Below are 15,146 nucleotides of genomic sequence, written 5' to 3'. Positions count from 1 at the left end.
GTAAATTTTGCTCATATCACTAATGAACTCAAGAGAGTTCTCTGGGATTGACAGTGACAACATGGGAGAGTGGAGAGGTTTGCAGTTGGAATCTGTATCTAAATATATCTGTATGGCAGGAGCTCAGGAGGAGGGTTTGATTTGAAATCTAATGAAAGATTGAAAGATGGCTCTTTTCTGTCAAGCCCTTCACCCAGTGAAGCCCTGCTCTCTCTATTTGCTTGATTGACAGTGGAAAGACCTGGAGTTGAGTTGGAGAACAACAGCCCTTGACTGTGTGACTTATTCTAATCTTTTTAGACTTTCTTTCTTTTTTTTTTTTTTTTTAAGGAAAAAAATAATGTAGCTAAATGCAGCAGCAAGGAAAAGTCAGCCGCTTTCTTACTTGGTAACTATCAGGGAAACAATAGATGTACCTAAAGATAGTATAAATAATCTGCTGATTTTGCTGTGGAAAATAGAAAGTCTCAGTCTAAGCGATTATGTGTGGTTCTAATAAAAGAACATCACTGGACGCAAATCTAGAAGGCTCATGTTGTATTCAGTTTTTTAGATTTTAAATCAGGAATTATACCTTAGTCTGTTAAATAATCAAGCCATTCTGAATCTTAGTCAACTTCTAGGATATTCTCCTTGGAGATTCATTTATTCATTCATTTCATCCTTCTCCCATCATCCCTCTCTTACTACTTTTATCATGGTGTCTTATGTAAAAATAGAGGTTCAATGCAGGAGATGTTTATTAGACAATGGGAAGAGAATTGGAGAGGAAAGTGGGGTGGAGGAGAGGCAGGGCACTGGCCATAGAGCAGAGCCATGGATGTGAGATGAACTGAAGTCATCCCTGCAGTCTCCTCCATTCCTGCACATCTTCCCCATTTTCACAGTGGATCAGATGAAGGAACACTCGGGACTAGATCTGCATGTCATTCGGCCTGCCCTGTTCATGCTGCACCAAAGATTCTGCTTTTGATAAGACATTTTCACAATTAATCACAGCTTACCTTACCTCAAAGCATATATACTCTCTTCAAGTAAATCACCTGTTTTATCTCAAGTTCAGACAACAGTTATTTGAATTTTAATATCACTCCAATAACACATAGATGGCTTTGTTGTAAAATGGGGACACATCAGGAAAGAGCGAGGAAATTGGTGTGTATTTGATTACACGTTGACTTGGCTGCTGTTTTGAGGCCTTTTTTTATTCATTCACTACTGTGTGTAGTTTTGCCTCTTCTTTGTAGTTTGCTTTGTTCAAGAAGGAATATAAAGCTCTATGTTTGGATTTTTACAGTGAACTAGACCAGTATCTGTCACAGTCTTTATCCATCTTTTTCTTTTTCCCTAACTTTCTTTCTCTTTGGTTATAGGCCAAGACAGAAGAGAGAACATTCAACACCACAACATTTCAAAGGGAATAGATTTTGCCAGCATTTTGAATACTTATTTGGACAGACATTTCTCCAAGGTAAATATTACCATTGTACCAGTGACGGGGGCACATCATTAGAATTTGCAGATTGCAGTGGGAGTGCACAAAGGCTTAATTGTTTCGTCTAGTACAAACCTAGAGTGATAGGAGAGAGAGAAGGAGAGGGGGCCAGAGGAAAGAAAGCCGTGCTACTGGGATCTCCTGCAGTCTCTTCTGAATGTGTTACCAGGAGAATGCCAGCAGAGTCTGGGAGCCCATTGAGCTGGACTCAGAATGTGTGGGAGAAAGGGGAGAAAGGGGAAGCTGTATTTTTTTTTCTTCTTTTCAGTGTCTCTCAGATATTCATGAAAGCAGAAGGCAGTGTGGTCTGATTGTAAAAATAGCATTTCTTCTTTTAAGAGGAAAGAGTTGGGTAATTCCTTTTAGGGGTTAAAATAAGATTTATGCTGTTTCACATCATGGGGGGGGGGGGGACCTGAATCATGGTATTTTTAGCCAACTAAGACTTATGAACATGGAAGATTTTAAAGAAATCCATGTTCTTCTTTTATAAAGATACCTACTAAGTAAATCGTTGGCTGCTGATAAATGCCTCGTGAATGAATTTTCTTGTTGGGAAGATTATATTCTTAATGCCTCTTTTGGGGGAGGGGAAGGGGTATTTGTGTGTGTGTGTGTGTGTATGTGAGAGAGAGAAATAGAGAGAGTGAATATGAGACAGACACACTAAAGAGAAATCTGTCAGCATCATACAGTATATTTCAGGGAAGTAACTCTAGGCATTTTCTTTGTGAATCATGAGCTTAGTGGGAATAAAAATGTTCACAGAGGTAGCTGAATTTCCTAGTGAGCTCCAGCATTCATGAATTAGCTGCCAATATTTTAACACAAATTGCTGTGTCATTTCTCTGAAGTTCCCCTGTTGCTCTGAGTCTGTAGCTAAAAGCTGTTTTGGCCAAGGCCTGAGATTATAACTGATGAACTGCCTCCTTCCTTCGAGAAAGATGTTCATGGGCACGCACACACAGAAATGCAAAAATCTATGATCCAATTTAAAAGAAAATAAACTTGTCAACTTTCTCTGTTTAGCAGTTGATAGAGAGTTGACATTACTTCGTCCCGAGCCGGCTAGAATGCCGTTCCAGATTGACAGGGCGAGAAGAATGCCTTCCTCTCCAGTCCTTATTCTGCCTATTTTCTTCTGAAGGGGCTGGATCGAGGAAGTGGAGGCTGTACATTAGAAGAGAATTGTGTGATACTATTCATTCTCTGATCTGACAGAGAAGACATTGTTTATTCACTGTAATAGGGTTGCCAGGAATCTGTGCTGTGCATACAGAATGCAACAGCACAGAGCAGTGGGAAATCTCAAAATCCTGAGCAGTATATCAGCTTAGAGGTTTTTAAAATATATATATATATAAATTCTAATAGCCTCCATGACTGTAGATGCAAGTCATAACGTGGGAAGATAGTTTTCCTCGAAGTGACTTCTTCACATTGCGTTTTGCATGTCTCACATGGAAGAAGTCATTAAGATAGCAGCCTGCCTTTCTAGATACTGTAGTAACAGAAATTAAAATCATGAAAGGTGAGAATTACCTTCTAAACCCACTAGACCTGCTTTGAGATTGCTCCCTGCATATTAGCATTCAGATGTCGGAATCAGTGGAAAATAACCCATGCGTGTCATGGGATGACTCACAGAAACAAGTACGGGCTGCCTGAGATACAAGGAAAAAAGACAAACTCAAAGATGTGCCTTGAGGTAAGACGTGCCCTGCCAGAGACAGTGCAAGAAGACGCCATGCTCAGAATGCTCCAGAACTTTAAAGGCAACAACAACTATAAAGGCCAAGGTTCAAAGCAGTGCGCAAACGCTGCATTGGAAACCGAGCTGGCGGAAATGTAAACCCAGACCAAGGCTTGGGGTTTGTGCTTCTTAAAGGCTCTGCGTTCACCCCACTCCCCACCACCCTGAGCACAGCCCCAGGTGTGTGGGGACTCAGGGTGTGTATGTGTGTGCGTGTGTGTTTCTTACCAGAACAGAGAAAGGTGTTGCCAGGCTGCAAGCTGTATGTTCACAAACACAGCACGAGAGCTGGTCCAGGGTGGGCCTGAGAGCAGGTGTGCGCGGCCACCCCCAGCCGTATTCATGGCCCGTGTTCTTATTTCAGAGAGAGATTTGTCATATTCCCCAGTCTCGGCGGTATCTGTAAGAAGAACTCCCCGCATCTTTTTAGATAAGAACTGTGTGTGTATGTGTGTATGTGTGCATGCTCAGTTGTGTCTGACTCTTTGAGACCCCATGGACTGTAGCCCACCAGGCTCCTCTGTCCATGGGATTTTCAAAGCAAGAAATACTGGAATGGGTTGCCATTTCCTTCATGATATAAACTATGCTATTTCTAAAATTATGGTTATGATGACATCAGTATACAATCAGCTATTAGATGACTGTCATCTAATGACTATTAAATGACATACCCATCTCGGCTTTTTATGCAGTTTATATAAGGATTAGTCTTACACACCTCATGGAGTTCTTTTACTCTACCACTTGGGACATCATTCATGTACATTATCTGCTTTGGTTTTCTTCTAAAGAAATATATATCCCCTTAAAACATATTTGACAATCTTTATAAAGTTGAATTTATTAACCATTTAAAAATATGTAAAATATATTTATATGATGCTGTTTTCAAGGAAATGCCAGAGACATCAAGAAAAATCAATCAAGGTGTTACTAAACTATTTCCCTCCATTCATCAAGGGTACTTTTATTTTGTCTGTTTTAAAAGTAGTTTTTATTTTATCATTATCTGTTTGTTTATTTTTTGGTTGCCCCAGTCTTCGTGGCTGCTCTCAGGCTTTCTCTAGTTGCGCAAGTGGGGACTACTCTCTGTTGTGCTGTGCAGGCTTCTCATTGAGGTGACTTCTCTTATGAGCACAGGTCAGTAGTGAGCTGTGAACACGGGCTCGGCTGTCCCAGGTCATGTGGGATCTTCCCAGACCAGGGATCAAACCCGTGTGTCCTGCGTTGGCAGGTGGATTCCTATCCAGTGGACCCCCCGGGAAGTCCTGTTTTATTATTTTTAACAACTGAGTTAAGGACTCTGAAGGGAAGTAAGGCAGAGATAGGGCTATTTCCTACTACTCCCACAGGGGTTCCTGGGAGGTGCTGCTAACTGGAGGGCTGGGCAAGCCCTGAAAGATGCAAAAGATGCAGTTTGCAGGGCAGTTGCTGCCTCACCTGTGATTCTGGCAGCCCTGCCTCTCGTTCTGCCTCCTTGTTCCTTTTCTGCTGGAATCCCTGGGAACGGTACATGAGGCCTGATCATAAGCGTGTGTGAGTGACAGCCAAGCTTCCATCACAGGTGACCCCAGCCCACCAGGAAGTCGGTGTCTGCACCTCCAGAAGAGCACCACCCGGCCTAGCCTCGTCTGTATCCTTGTAGGGAGTCAGGCCTGGCGTCTCACAGCGAGGCACACAGGAATCTTGTTCTCACCAATGTTGTGTGTCATCTTAGTCTGTTACAAAAGGAGACATATACCAGTAGAAGGAAGTTGAAGTAAACACTTAAAGATTCTATTTAACAAGCACTATATTGTATGTACAGTGAAGCAGGTGCAGGTTTTATAGCTCTTTGCAAATATTAAATCATTTAATCTGCCCGACTCCTCTACTACTACTATTAGGATGATTCCCATGTTACTGAAGAGGAAACTGAAACTCAGAGAGGGTGAGTAACTTCAAGGTCCCACAGGCAGTGAGGGCCAGCAGCACTGGTGGGAGGGCCACCTGCAGGAGTCTAGGCCTTAGGGCTCCGTGCTCGCCACCCCAGGTGGCTTCTGTGTCACAGCAGAGCTTGCTGTGGCAAGGACTCAGGGACTGTGACAAGGACTGTCACATCCCTTTGGGGTCTCTGAACACACGTGCCAGCCAGCAGAACTACACACAGCGTGTGTGACGTTGCTGGTTTGGGAACTGTCCACCCTTTGTCTCTTGGTGTTTATGTTGGGGGAAGAATTTGTAAGCTCTGTCCTTGCAGAATTCAAAGCAGGTGTGATTAATGCTTCACAGTAAACCCAGGCTTCCAGACCCCGTGTCATGAGGTTGTCAGATGAGCTGTCCTGCACAGCATCACCCAGCAGCACTGGGAGAAAGACCAGACGTGGTTGCTGTCCTTCTTCCTCTGCACTTCTTCACTGGGTGGATCCTGTACCTTGACAGATGGTGGCTTTTATACATCTCATGGGTGGCTGATTAGTGAGATGAGAAGCATAGAGGCACTGATGTGACATTATAAGCCGTAGTCATCTGGTCAAAACTCTTACATGCTTCTCACAGTGTTGGCCACGTTTTATTTTCAACTGGGTAATAGTTACATGGGTGTTTGTTGAATTCTGGTGGTGGTGATGTTTTAGTCGCTAAGTCGTATCTGACTCTTTTGTGACCCCATGGACTGTAGCCCACCGGGCTCCTCTGTCCATGGGGTTTCCCAGGCAAGAATACTGGAGTGGGTTGCCGTTTCCTTCTCAGGGGATCTTCCCAACCCAGGGATCGAACCTGCATTTCCTGCATTGCAGGTGGATTCTTTACCCACTGAGCCACCTGAGAAGCCCATCTGTTGAATTACACTTCTTGTGAATCTTAAATATCTTAATGTATTTGGGTAAGTTTTATGTTAGCCTATTAGGATATCTGTCCGATACAAAGTTCAGTGTTAAAAAAAGAAAAAGTAATGACAATCACATACAATTTGGCTTTTTATTTATTAGAAACAAACATTATTCATATCCTTGTATATATCCTCACACTCCTCTGGATAAACTGACTACACAGACAAGTCAAAATATGTATTAATTGCAGAGAGATGCTTACAAACTGCCACCTAAGACATTTTGTCTTATCTCGTTTTATAAGTAAACACAAAAATTATCATAGCTTGATTGTGTTTGTTCAAAGTGTAAGATACCCAGATATATGTTAATGAAAACAATTATTTTCAAGTTTGATATAAGAATATATTATAGCTTTAAACTCATATATTTTGTTGCAAATCAGTTATATACCAGTGTGCTTTTTCAAATATTTGTCTTCAAGTCATGTATTTCATTAGATACTGAATGTGAAGTTAATTAAATAGCACATGACTTATTAAATAGGAAAAATCAAAATAGGATTTTTAAAGTTTGTATTTAAATGAATATGACATATAGTCTTGAATAATAACTTACCTAAAATTGAGTAATTTTATTTAAGTCACTTCTTTCTTGTGTACCATAAAATGTTTAAATAATTAAGATACCTCCTGGAGAACTTTGCTAAAGTGTCACTGGACAAGTCAAAACAGGTGAAAAAGCCTTTAATAAAGCCAGGAAAAGAGGTTGCAATAATTAGTTGTATTCAGTTTAAAAGGAATCTAGCCACCCTCCAGTAAATGACTGGTAATTGGATAATATGAGGTCTAGTGAGATGCAGAAGGAAGATTGAAGTCCAGTGATACAGTCAGTTGATTAGAAGAAAGTGTGAATCCACTCTTGGCCTGCCTTACTCCACCCACATCAAATGAGCATCTCCTGTAGTTTCTTGTCCCAGCTCTCAGTAAAAATCAGCAGTTACCTCTTCAACCTAACCTCAAGTGTGCTACACAAATCCCTATACTATTTATGTTCTCTTTTCTTATTGTAAGATATACAGAGAGACATACACTGTCTTGAAATACCCATCATAAATCAGTGGCACTTCCCTGTTTTATTATTTTCTTTACAACTAAGGATGCTTTCTTCCCAAGAGTCCTATTTTTCTTAATCAAGTAAAATTTCTTAGAGTTTAATTTCCTTGTATTCTTGGACATCGGGGCTTCATTTGTCTCATCTCTTTGGTGAACTTATTAGTTTTCATGTTATGACTTCATTATTAACTTATTTTATTACAGTTAATACATTTTACATCTATTATATCCAAATGAAGCTAACGAATTTCAATATGATTTAAGTCAGCATTATTATTTTCTAATAATATTCATGTTACTGGGCTATTCTAGTTTTTAATTTAAAAATCCAGTTCTCATGGGAGTAACTACTCTTTAATAAAACCTCTTAAAATTCTGAAGATTTCAATAGATATGATCTAAGGAAAAAGAAATACACATAAATGAAATATCTTTGTCTTTTTATCAATGTATGCTACACCGTTTCTCTGTGAATTGTAACTAGCTTTCATTTTCAAACTTTGGAAAGATGAGTCATTTGTAGTAGGAAGTGGATGCTAAAGATCTATGTTTGGCAACTCGAAGAACATTTTTAGCATTTGGATTTCCCTATTTATAGTACAGCGTCAGGCAGAGTGAATGTTTAGCATTTCTATAAGGGATGCAAACTTTTTAACATGCTCTGTTGTGATCTAACAATTCATTTCAGAGTAAGATGAATCAGTCTTGTTTGGAAAACGTTTTATACAAATATTGGCAAGAAGATTGTGACTGCGTTTCTATGGATTTTACAAATGCAGAGTTCCCTAAAGTATAGTATATTTCACAATATTCCTTTCTTCTGCATTACTATAATTTTATATGAACTTTTATTACTCTGAACTCTCACACTCCCCTGCCCCATTCCTTACTTTTTAGACTGTTAATCCATGTTGAAGTCAGAGATCATGTTTCTCGGTCCCTCCAAGTGTCAAAAATTTTTTAACCTAAACTCCCTCTTAACTGCAGTATTTTTCTCATAGTTAAAACTCCAGATAACTTCTTTAACATATGCCCTTTTCTTTTAGATTAAGGCATTTGAGAACAGTAATTTGTAGGATTTTGCCCTTAATTGGCTAAATAGGAGAGAGATTCTATCCCCCACACACACGTCCCAACACACAGTTGAACTAATGAAAAATAGAAGAAACTAAATGTAATGTGTGATCCTGGATTGGATCCTGTTCAGTTCATTCACTCAGTCGTGTCCAGCTGTTTGTGACCCCATGGACTGCAGCACGCCAAGCCTCCCTGTCCATCACCAACTCCCAGAGTTTACTCAACTCATGTCCATTGATTCGGTGATGTCATCCAACCATCTCATCCTCTGTCGTCCCCTTCTCCTCCTGTCTTCAATTTTTCCCAGCATCAGGGTCTTTTCTAGTGAGTCAGTTCTTCGCATCAGGTGGCCAAAGTATTGGAGTTTCAGCTTCAGCATCAGTCCTTCCAATGAATATTCAGGACTGATTTCCTTTAGGATGGACTGGTTGGATCTCCTTGCAGTCCAAGACACTCTCAAGAGTCTTCTCCAACACCACAGTTCAAAAGCATCAATTCTTCAGCGCTCAGCTTTCTTTATAGTCCAACTCTCACATCCATACATGACTACTGGAAAAACCATAGCCTTGACTAGATGGATCTTTGTTGGTAAAGTAATGTCTCTGCTTTTTAATATGCTGTCTAGGTTGGTCATAACTTTCCTTCCAAGGAGTAAGTGTCTTTTAATTTCATGGCTGCAGTCACCATCTGCAGTGATTTTGGAGCCCCCAAAATAAAGTCTGTCACCGTTTCCACTGTTTCTCCATCTATTTGCCATGAAGTGATGGGACCAGATGCCATGATCTTTGTTTTCTGAATGTTGAGCTTTAAGCCACATTTTCACCCTCCTCTTTCACTTTAATCAAGAGGCTTTTTAGTTCCTCTTCACTTTCTGCCATAAGGGTGGTGTCATCTGCATATCTGAGGTTACTGATATTTCTCCTGGCAATCTTGATTCCAGCTCGTGCTTCATCCAGTGCAGCGTTTCTCATGATGTACTCTGCATATAAGTTAAATAAGCAGGGTGACAACATACAGCCTTGACGAACTCCTTTCCCTATTTGGAACCAGTGTTGTTCCATGTCTAGTTCTAACTGTTGCTTCCTGACCTCCATACAGGTTTCTCAAGAGGCAGGTCAGGTGTCTGGTATTCCCATCTCTTGAAGAATTTTCAAAAGTTTTTTTTTTTTTTTTTCCAGGAATTTTCAAGAGTTTGTGGTGATCCACATAGTCAAAGGCTTTGGCATAGTCAATAAAGCAGAAATAGATGTTTTTCTGGAGCTGTCTTGCTTTTTCGATAATCCATTGAATCCTGAAAGAAACCCAAAAAAGGGACATTAGGTAAAAAACTAAGGAAATCTGAACTAAGTATTGTTGTTTAGCTAAGTCATGTCTGACTCTTTTGTGACCCCATGGACTGTAGCCTGCCAGACTCCTCTGCCCATGGGATTTCTCAGGCAAGAATATTGAAGTGGGTTGCCATTTCCTTCTCCAGCGGATCTTTCCGAGAATTAAATATGGACTTCAGTTAATAATAGTGTACCAACATTGGTTTATTAATTATAACACATGTACCATGTTAATGTAAGAATTTAATAACAGAATAGAAAGAGTACAGTAACTATATTTATACCTAATGTAGTAAATGGCTAGAGTTGGCCCCAGCCTTTTTGTCATAAGAGGAAATGGGATAGAAAGTGATAACTAATTCTCCTTTTGCCAAGGTCCTCTAGCAACACAGCCACCTGTTAACAGAGGTCAGTCCCAGGCAGCCACAGTGACCATGGGGCTGTTATCTTCCCTGTGCCTGTCTCCAGAGACATGAGAGGTTGGTAGCTCAGACTTCCTGGGCTTGAGTTCTAGCCATTGGGTACTGGGGGCTTTGCTTGACTTGCTAAACTCTCTGGCCCTTGTTTTCCATTTCTGTGAAATCAGAGTCAAGCCAGACTTTTCTCTCCTGAAAACCATGGCTTAGAAAAATTCTGACTCTCTGAATATGTGCTGGAGGTTTATTTGTAATTACAACTACGGAATTTATTGAGGATAAAATTTTGGTACGGAAGCAGTTTGCACGCATTGTATAGTTTATGGCATAAGTTATTATTTATCTATCATTTTCTAGCACTTTTGTGCCCTGCACCCCACCCTCAAAAAAGTCCTTAAAAATAATGCTGTTGCCATGTGAGAGCCACTTACACATTAAGAAGAAAAGACCACAGTTTTTTGAAATACCACATTGAATCTGAACTCAAAATCATATTAAACATTAAATTAGACCTTAATTTGTGATAAATTGTTATTCATATAAGGTGCATTTTCAAACAAAGATTTTAGGTTAATGCGCTTGCTTCCCAGGTGGCACTAGTGGTAAAGAATCTGCCTGCCAATGCAGGAGACACAGGAGATGGGGGTTTAATCCCTTGGGTCAGGAAGATCTCCTGGAGGAGGAGATGGCAAGCCACTCCAGTATTCTTGCCTGGAGAATCCCATGGACAGAGGAGGCTGGCGGGCTGCAGTCCCTGGGGTTGAAAAGAGTCGGACATGACTGAGCTACTGAGCAGGCATGCATGCTTCAAAGTAATTTAGTTTGAATTTTTTATTTAATATAATTTATAGTGTTATGCGGTGCTTTAATTTAGGGCAATAAAATTTTGAATACCCGATTATACTTAAGGCCTTGGAGACATTTAAGACCATGCCACGTGTTCATATTATGCTTGTTGAGTTCATCATCAGGAAGTTACTCATCCAATAATTGTTCCTTAATTCCTTTTGAGTCAGTCATTGTCCATTATAAGAAATTATTATTTTCTAGCTATGGGTCTCAGTGCTGTGTTTTGATTAGAGGCATATAGAAAAGAAAGTTTACTTAGGTCTTCTTTGAAAGTTAAATCCAGAGACTTCCCTAGTGGTCTCGTGGTTAAGAATCTGCCTGCCAATGCGGGGGACACTGGTTCAATCCCTGCTCCAGAAAGATTCCACGTGCCACGGGGCAGCTGAACCCATGCACCACAGCTGCTGAGCCCTCGTGCTCTAGAGACCATGCTACACAGCAGGAGAAGCCACTGCACTGAGAAGCCCGAGCGCTGCAACTGAAGGGTAGCCCCCACTCACTGCGACTAGAAAAAGCCTGTGTGCAGCAACAAAGACCCAGTGCAGCCATAAATAAAGAAACAAAAATTCAGATGGGGGATACATGTATACCTGTGGCCGATTCATGTTGATGTATGGCAAAAATCATCACAATGTTGTAATTATAAATAAATTATTTTTTTTAAATCCAATAATAATCACTTGACCAGTAGAAGCACTCTGGGGAGGGATTGAATAGTGGTTCTCAACTTTGACTAATTCAATAAAGTCAATCCAGGACCTTTTTTAAAAGTCCCTGTGTGCAGAATATACCCCAAACTAATTAAACCTATTGTCTGTCTAGAGGCATTTTAAAAAATTTCCCAGGTGTTTCTACTGTGCAACCAAAGTGAAGAACCATTAGCCTTAAGACAGTGGGAATGCCTCTTGTGATGGTCTTTCTATCGCATAATTCTCCTACTCTTTGAAACTGGGTGACTTCAGTAGCTCTGATCATTTTAAAAGTGTCTCCTTTCGAAGAGAAAGAAGCTTGCCAATATTCAGGGGGGAAAAAGAATGTCCCTTGCCCTAGATCTCCACCTCACAAACACCAGGAGAGTTTGTCCTGATTTTGAAAGGGTTCAGGAGAAAAATCTCCTGCGTGCCTCAGTGCCACAGTGCTTCCTCTGGCTTTTGTTTTGTTTGGCATTTCAGTTCACATACAGGATCAATGAGAACTAACATTTATTGAGCGCCCCTGGTAAGTATCAGGCCCTGTGAATATGGCTCTGTCTCACAACCAGGGGAGGTAGGAGTTAAAAATAGACTTCTGTTTTGTTTGAAAAATCTTATCTCAGTGTAATTGAATATTTAAATCATTTATTCGTTGATTGAACTTTTATCAAATACATGTGCTATTCTAAAAATAAGATTAAAAATGCTAGAAAAGTACAAAGGGATCTGTATCTATCATCTTTTTTCTTCATAACAAATTTAGTGGCTTAATATGACCCGATTATTTAGCTTTTGATTCTGCAACTGGCAATTTAGGCTGGATTCAGCTGAGCAGTTCCTCTGGTCTCAGCTGGCCACCACATACAGCAGTGTTCACTGTGCTTTGGCTTTGCTGATCTTTGCTGGGCCCTCACATGTCTAGTGGCCTCAGTGGGACAACCTAGCTGATGGACTGCTGGTCAGTATGGTTTCTCACCCTTCAGCAGGGCTAGCCTAGTCTTGTTCACATGATGCAGTTAGGGTCACCTATAAAATGAATGCATGTAAGCAAGGCCTCTTAGGCTTCATCTCAAAACTGAAACCATATCATGCATGGCTGCCACATTTATTGCCCAAAGTTAGTCACAAGTCCAGTCTAGATTCAAGGGGTAGGGAAGTAGATTTTATCTCCTTTATATGATATGAAAAGTCATATTACAAAGGGTGAGGATAAAGGAAGGAGTGAGTAATGGTGGTTATTTTTGCAATCAACCACAGGTGGGAAACTCTAATTCTGTCTTGGACACAAGGAAGGTTTCTGAGAGGTGGTTGCATTTGATCTGGTTTAAAAGGTGAAAAATAAATTTAAAATATATTTGAGATGAAAGCACTAGAATGGACAAAAGTATCACATTGCAGTTTGCTTAGTGAAAAACAAAATGGAGATTTTAAGTTTCTTAAATGTAGGAAATATATCTAGCCCAACACAGAGCCTGTAGGAGGCACTTAAGGTAGGCGTTTTCATTTGTATCAAAAGAGTCAGCACAATGGAACTGAGAGTGTAGGCCCATGAGACAGATGTAATACTTGATAGCTTTCCCACTTTACTAGTTAAGTGACCTTGCACAAGTTACTAACCTTTCTGTACCTCTCTTTAGTACAATGATGAGAATAATGCCTGTTTTATCAGTTCGCTTTGCTGCATAACAAAGCACTCCCAGTTTAACAGCTTAAAACAACCACCATTTACTTAGCTCCTGAACTGTCTGGGTTTATGTTTGGCATGACTCAGTTCTTTTGGTTTCAGTTGGGTTCACATATGTGTCTATAGTCAGTTTCCAATCTCAGCTTCTGGCAATTGACTGACTACAGAGGGACAGTGAGGCTGACTACAGAGGGACAGTGAGGCCACATGTGTCTCATTCAACAGCCTGGTCTGGACTTATTCACAGGGAGCATCAGCAAAGTTCCAAGAGTGAGAGCCGAAACATGCAAAGCTATAGTCTTGGTTCAGAACTGATACTCTGTTGCTTGCACTGCATTCCATGAGACAAAGGCCAGCCCAAACCTAACCCAAAGGCTTGCCAGAAATTAAGGGTTTAGAAATATACATTTTCATCACTGGAAGGAGCTACAAAGTCACAGTGCAAGGAGTGAAGATACTGGGAGGGGTAGACTTGTGGCCACTAATACAATCTTCTACACCTACCTGTAGCTCACAACAATCTTATGAAGAGTAAGTGAAATGTAACAATCTTTCTAGGTAAATAATTGTTGTCCAACTCTTGTGAACCCGTGGACTGTAGCACTCCAGGCTCCCCTGTCCTTCACTAACTCCCAGAGTTTGCTCAGATTCACGTCCACTGAGTCAGTGATGCTATCTCATCCTCTGCTGCCCCCTTCTCCTGCCTTCAGTTTTTCCCAGCATCAGGGTCTTTTCCAGTGAGTCAGCTCTTCACATCAGATGGCCAGAGTTTTGGAGATTCAGCTTCAGCATCAGTCCTTCCAATGGATATTCAGGATTGAATTTCCTTTGGGATTGACTGGTTTGATCTTCTTGTAGTCCAAGGGTCTTCTCAGCACCACAATTTGAAAGCATCAGTTCTTCGGCTGTCTTGGTGAGGCTCCAAGTTAAAAAGAATCTGGCAAGCAGTGGATGTTGAATAAGTAGAAGCTGTTAATTTTCCCTTACATATATTAAAAATCAGATTTTTGAGGCAAGTTCTTTAATTGCCTACTTGTAAAGAGTATCAAATGAGCCTCCAAATGCTATTTGCAAAGATTAAATGTTATATATTTTTTTCTCTGTTGCAGAAAGATAATATAAGTAGTGGAAAGCACATTGTCTACGAGGGCATGTGCACCTTGGCACAGAATTCAGGTGTCATCACCTGAAGAAGCGAACAAAGCCTGGCAGCCGAAGCCAGACAAAGTCACAGCTGTTCAGGAAAAAGACATATTTAATCGCTGTGAAGGGTCAACTCAGGAAAAGAATCAGAGACAGTAAAGTGTGATATTTCAACTCCCAAAATATTAAAAGCCTTTTTAAGGGGTCAGAACTTATTTTTAAACCTATGCAAAGGAAGCAAAACCTTAATAAATCTTTATTGATTTCTTTCACTGTTGTGTTATAACTATTTTCACAAAACCAGCCAAGCCCCATATAATTCCAGATTGATCCACAAATTGCTCTTGGATCCCACAAATTGGACTCAGTGGAGATTCATTTATGTAGCAGCTAGAATATCCATAATCAGTGATATTAACTGGGTCAAAAAAAAAAAAAAAACTATCTCCTTTGAAATAAATAGAGCATCAAAGGTTATTCAGGAATGTACAGGATAGAAATAGGGCAAATGTTCATTGAGGATGGTGTCTGCTTTTTAAAACTGTGGAACTTGAAGCTCTTTAAGGTAAAGAATCTGCCTGCTAATGCAGGAGACGCAGGTTTGATCCCTGGGTCAGGAAGATCCCCTGGAGAAGAAAATGGCAGCCTACTTCAGTATTCTTGCCTGGAGAATCCCATGGACAGAGGAGCCTGGCAGACTGTAGTCCATGAAGTAGCAAAAGAGTCAGACACGACTTAGCAACTCAACAACAACAGCGACAACAAAGATATGTCCCATGAT

At 40.5% G+C, this 15,146-nt stretch overlaps 1 protein-coding gene across 6 annotated transcripts in view; it reads left to right on the top strand.

Annotated features, from left to right (window-relative positions):
* PAG1 (phosphoprotein membrane anchor with glycosphingolipid microdomains 1) overlaps positions 1-15,146 on the top strand; it is a 160,033-nt gene that overhangs the window by 92,106 nt on the left and 52,781 nt on the right. For all 6 annotated transcript variants that reach the window (XR_009490510.1, XM_025001862.2, XM_025001861.2 and 3 more), the window contains one exon: positions 1,374-1,471. The gene's annotated coding sequence lies outside the window, so the exon portion shown is untranslated. The remainder of the gene's footprint in view (positions 1-1,373; positions 1,472-15,146) is intronic.

Source organism: Bos taurus, chromosome 14 (assembly GCF_002263795.3).
Source record: "Bos taurus isolate L1 Dominette 01449 registration number 42190680 breed Hereford chromosome 14, ARS-UCD2.0, whole genome shotgun sequence".
Classification (NCBI taxonomy): domain Eukaryota; kingdom Metazoa; phylum Chordata; class Mammalia; order Artiodactyla; family Bovidae; genus Bos; species Bos taurus.
The sequence above is the reverse complement of the archived record's forward strand: the minus strand, read 5'-3'. Positions and strand labels throughout refer to the sequence as shown.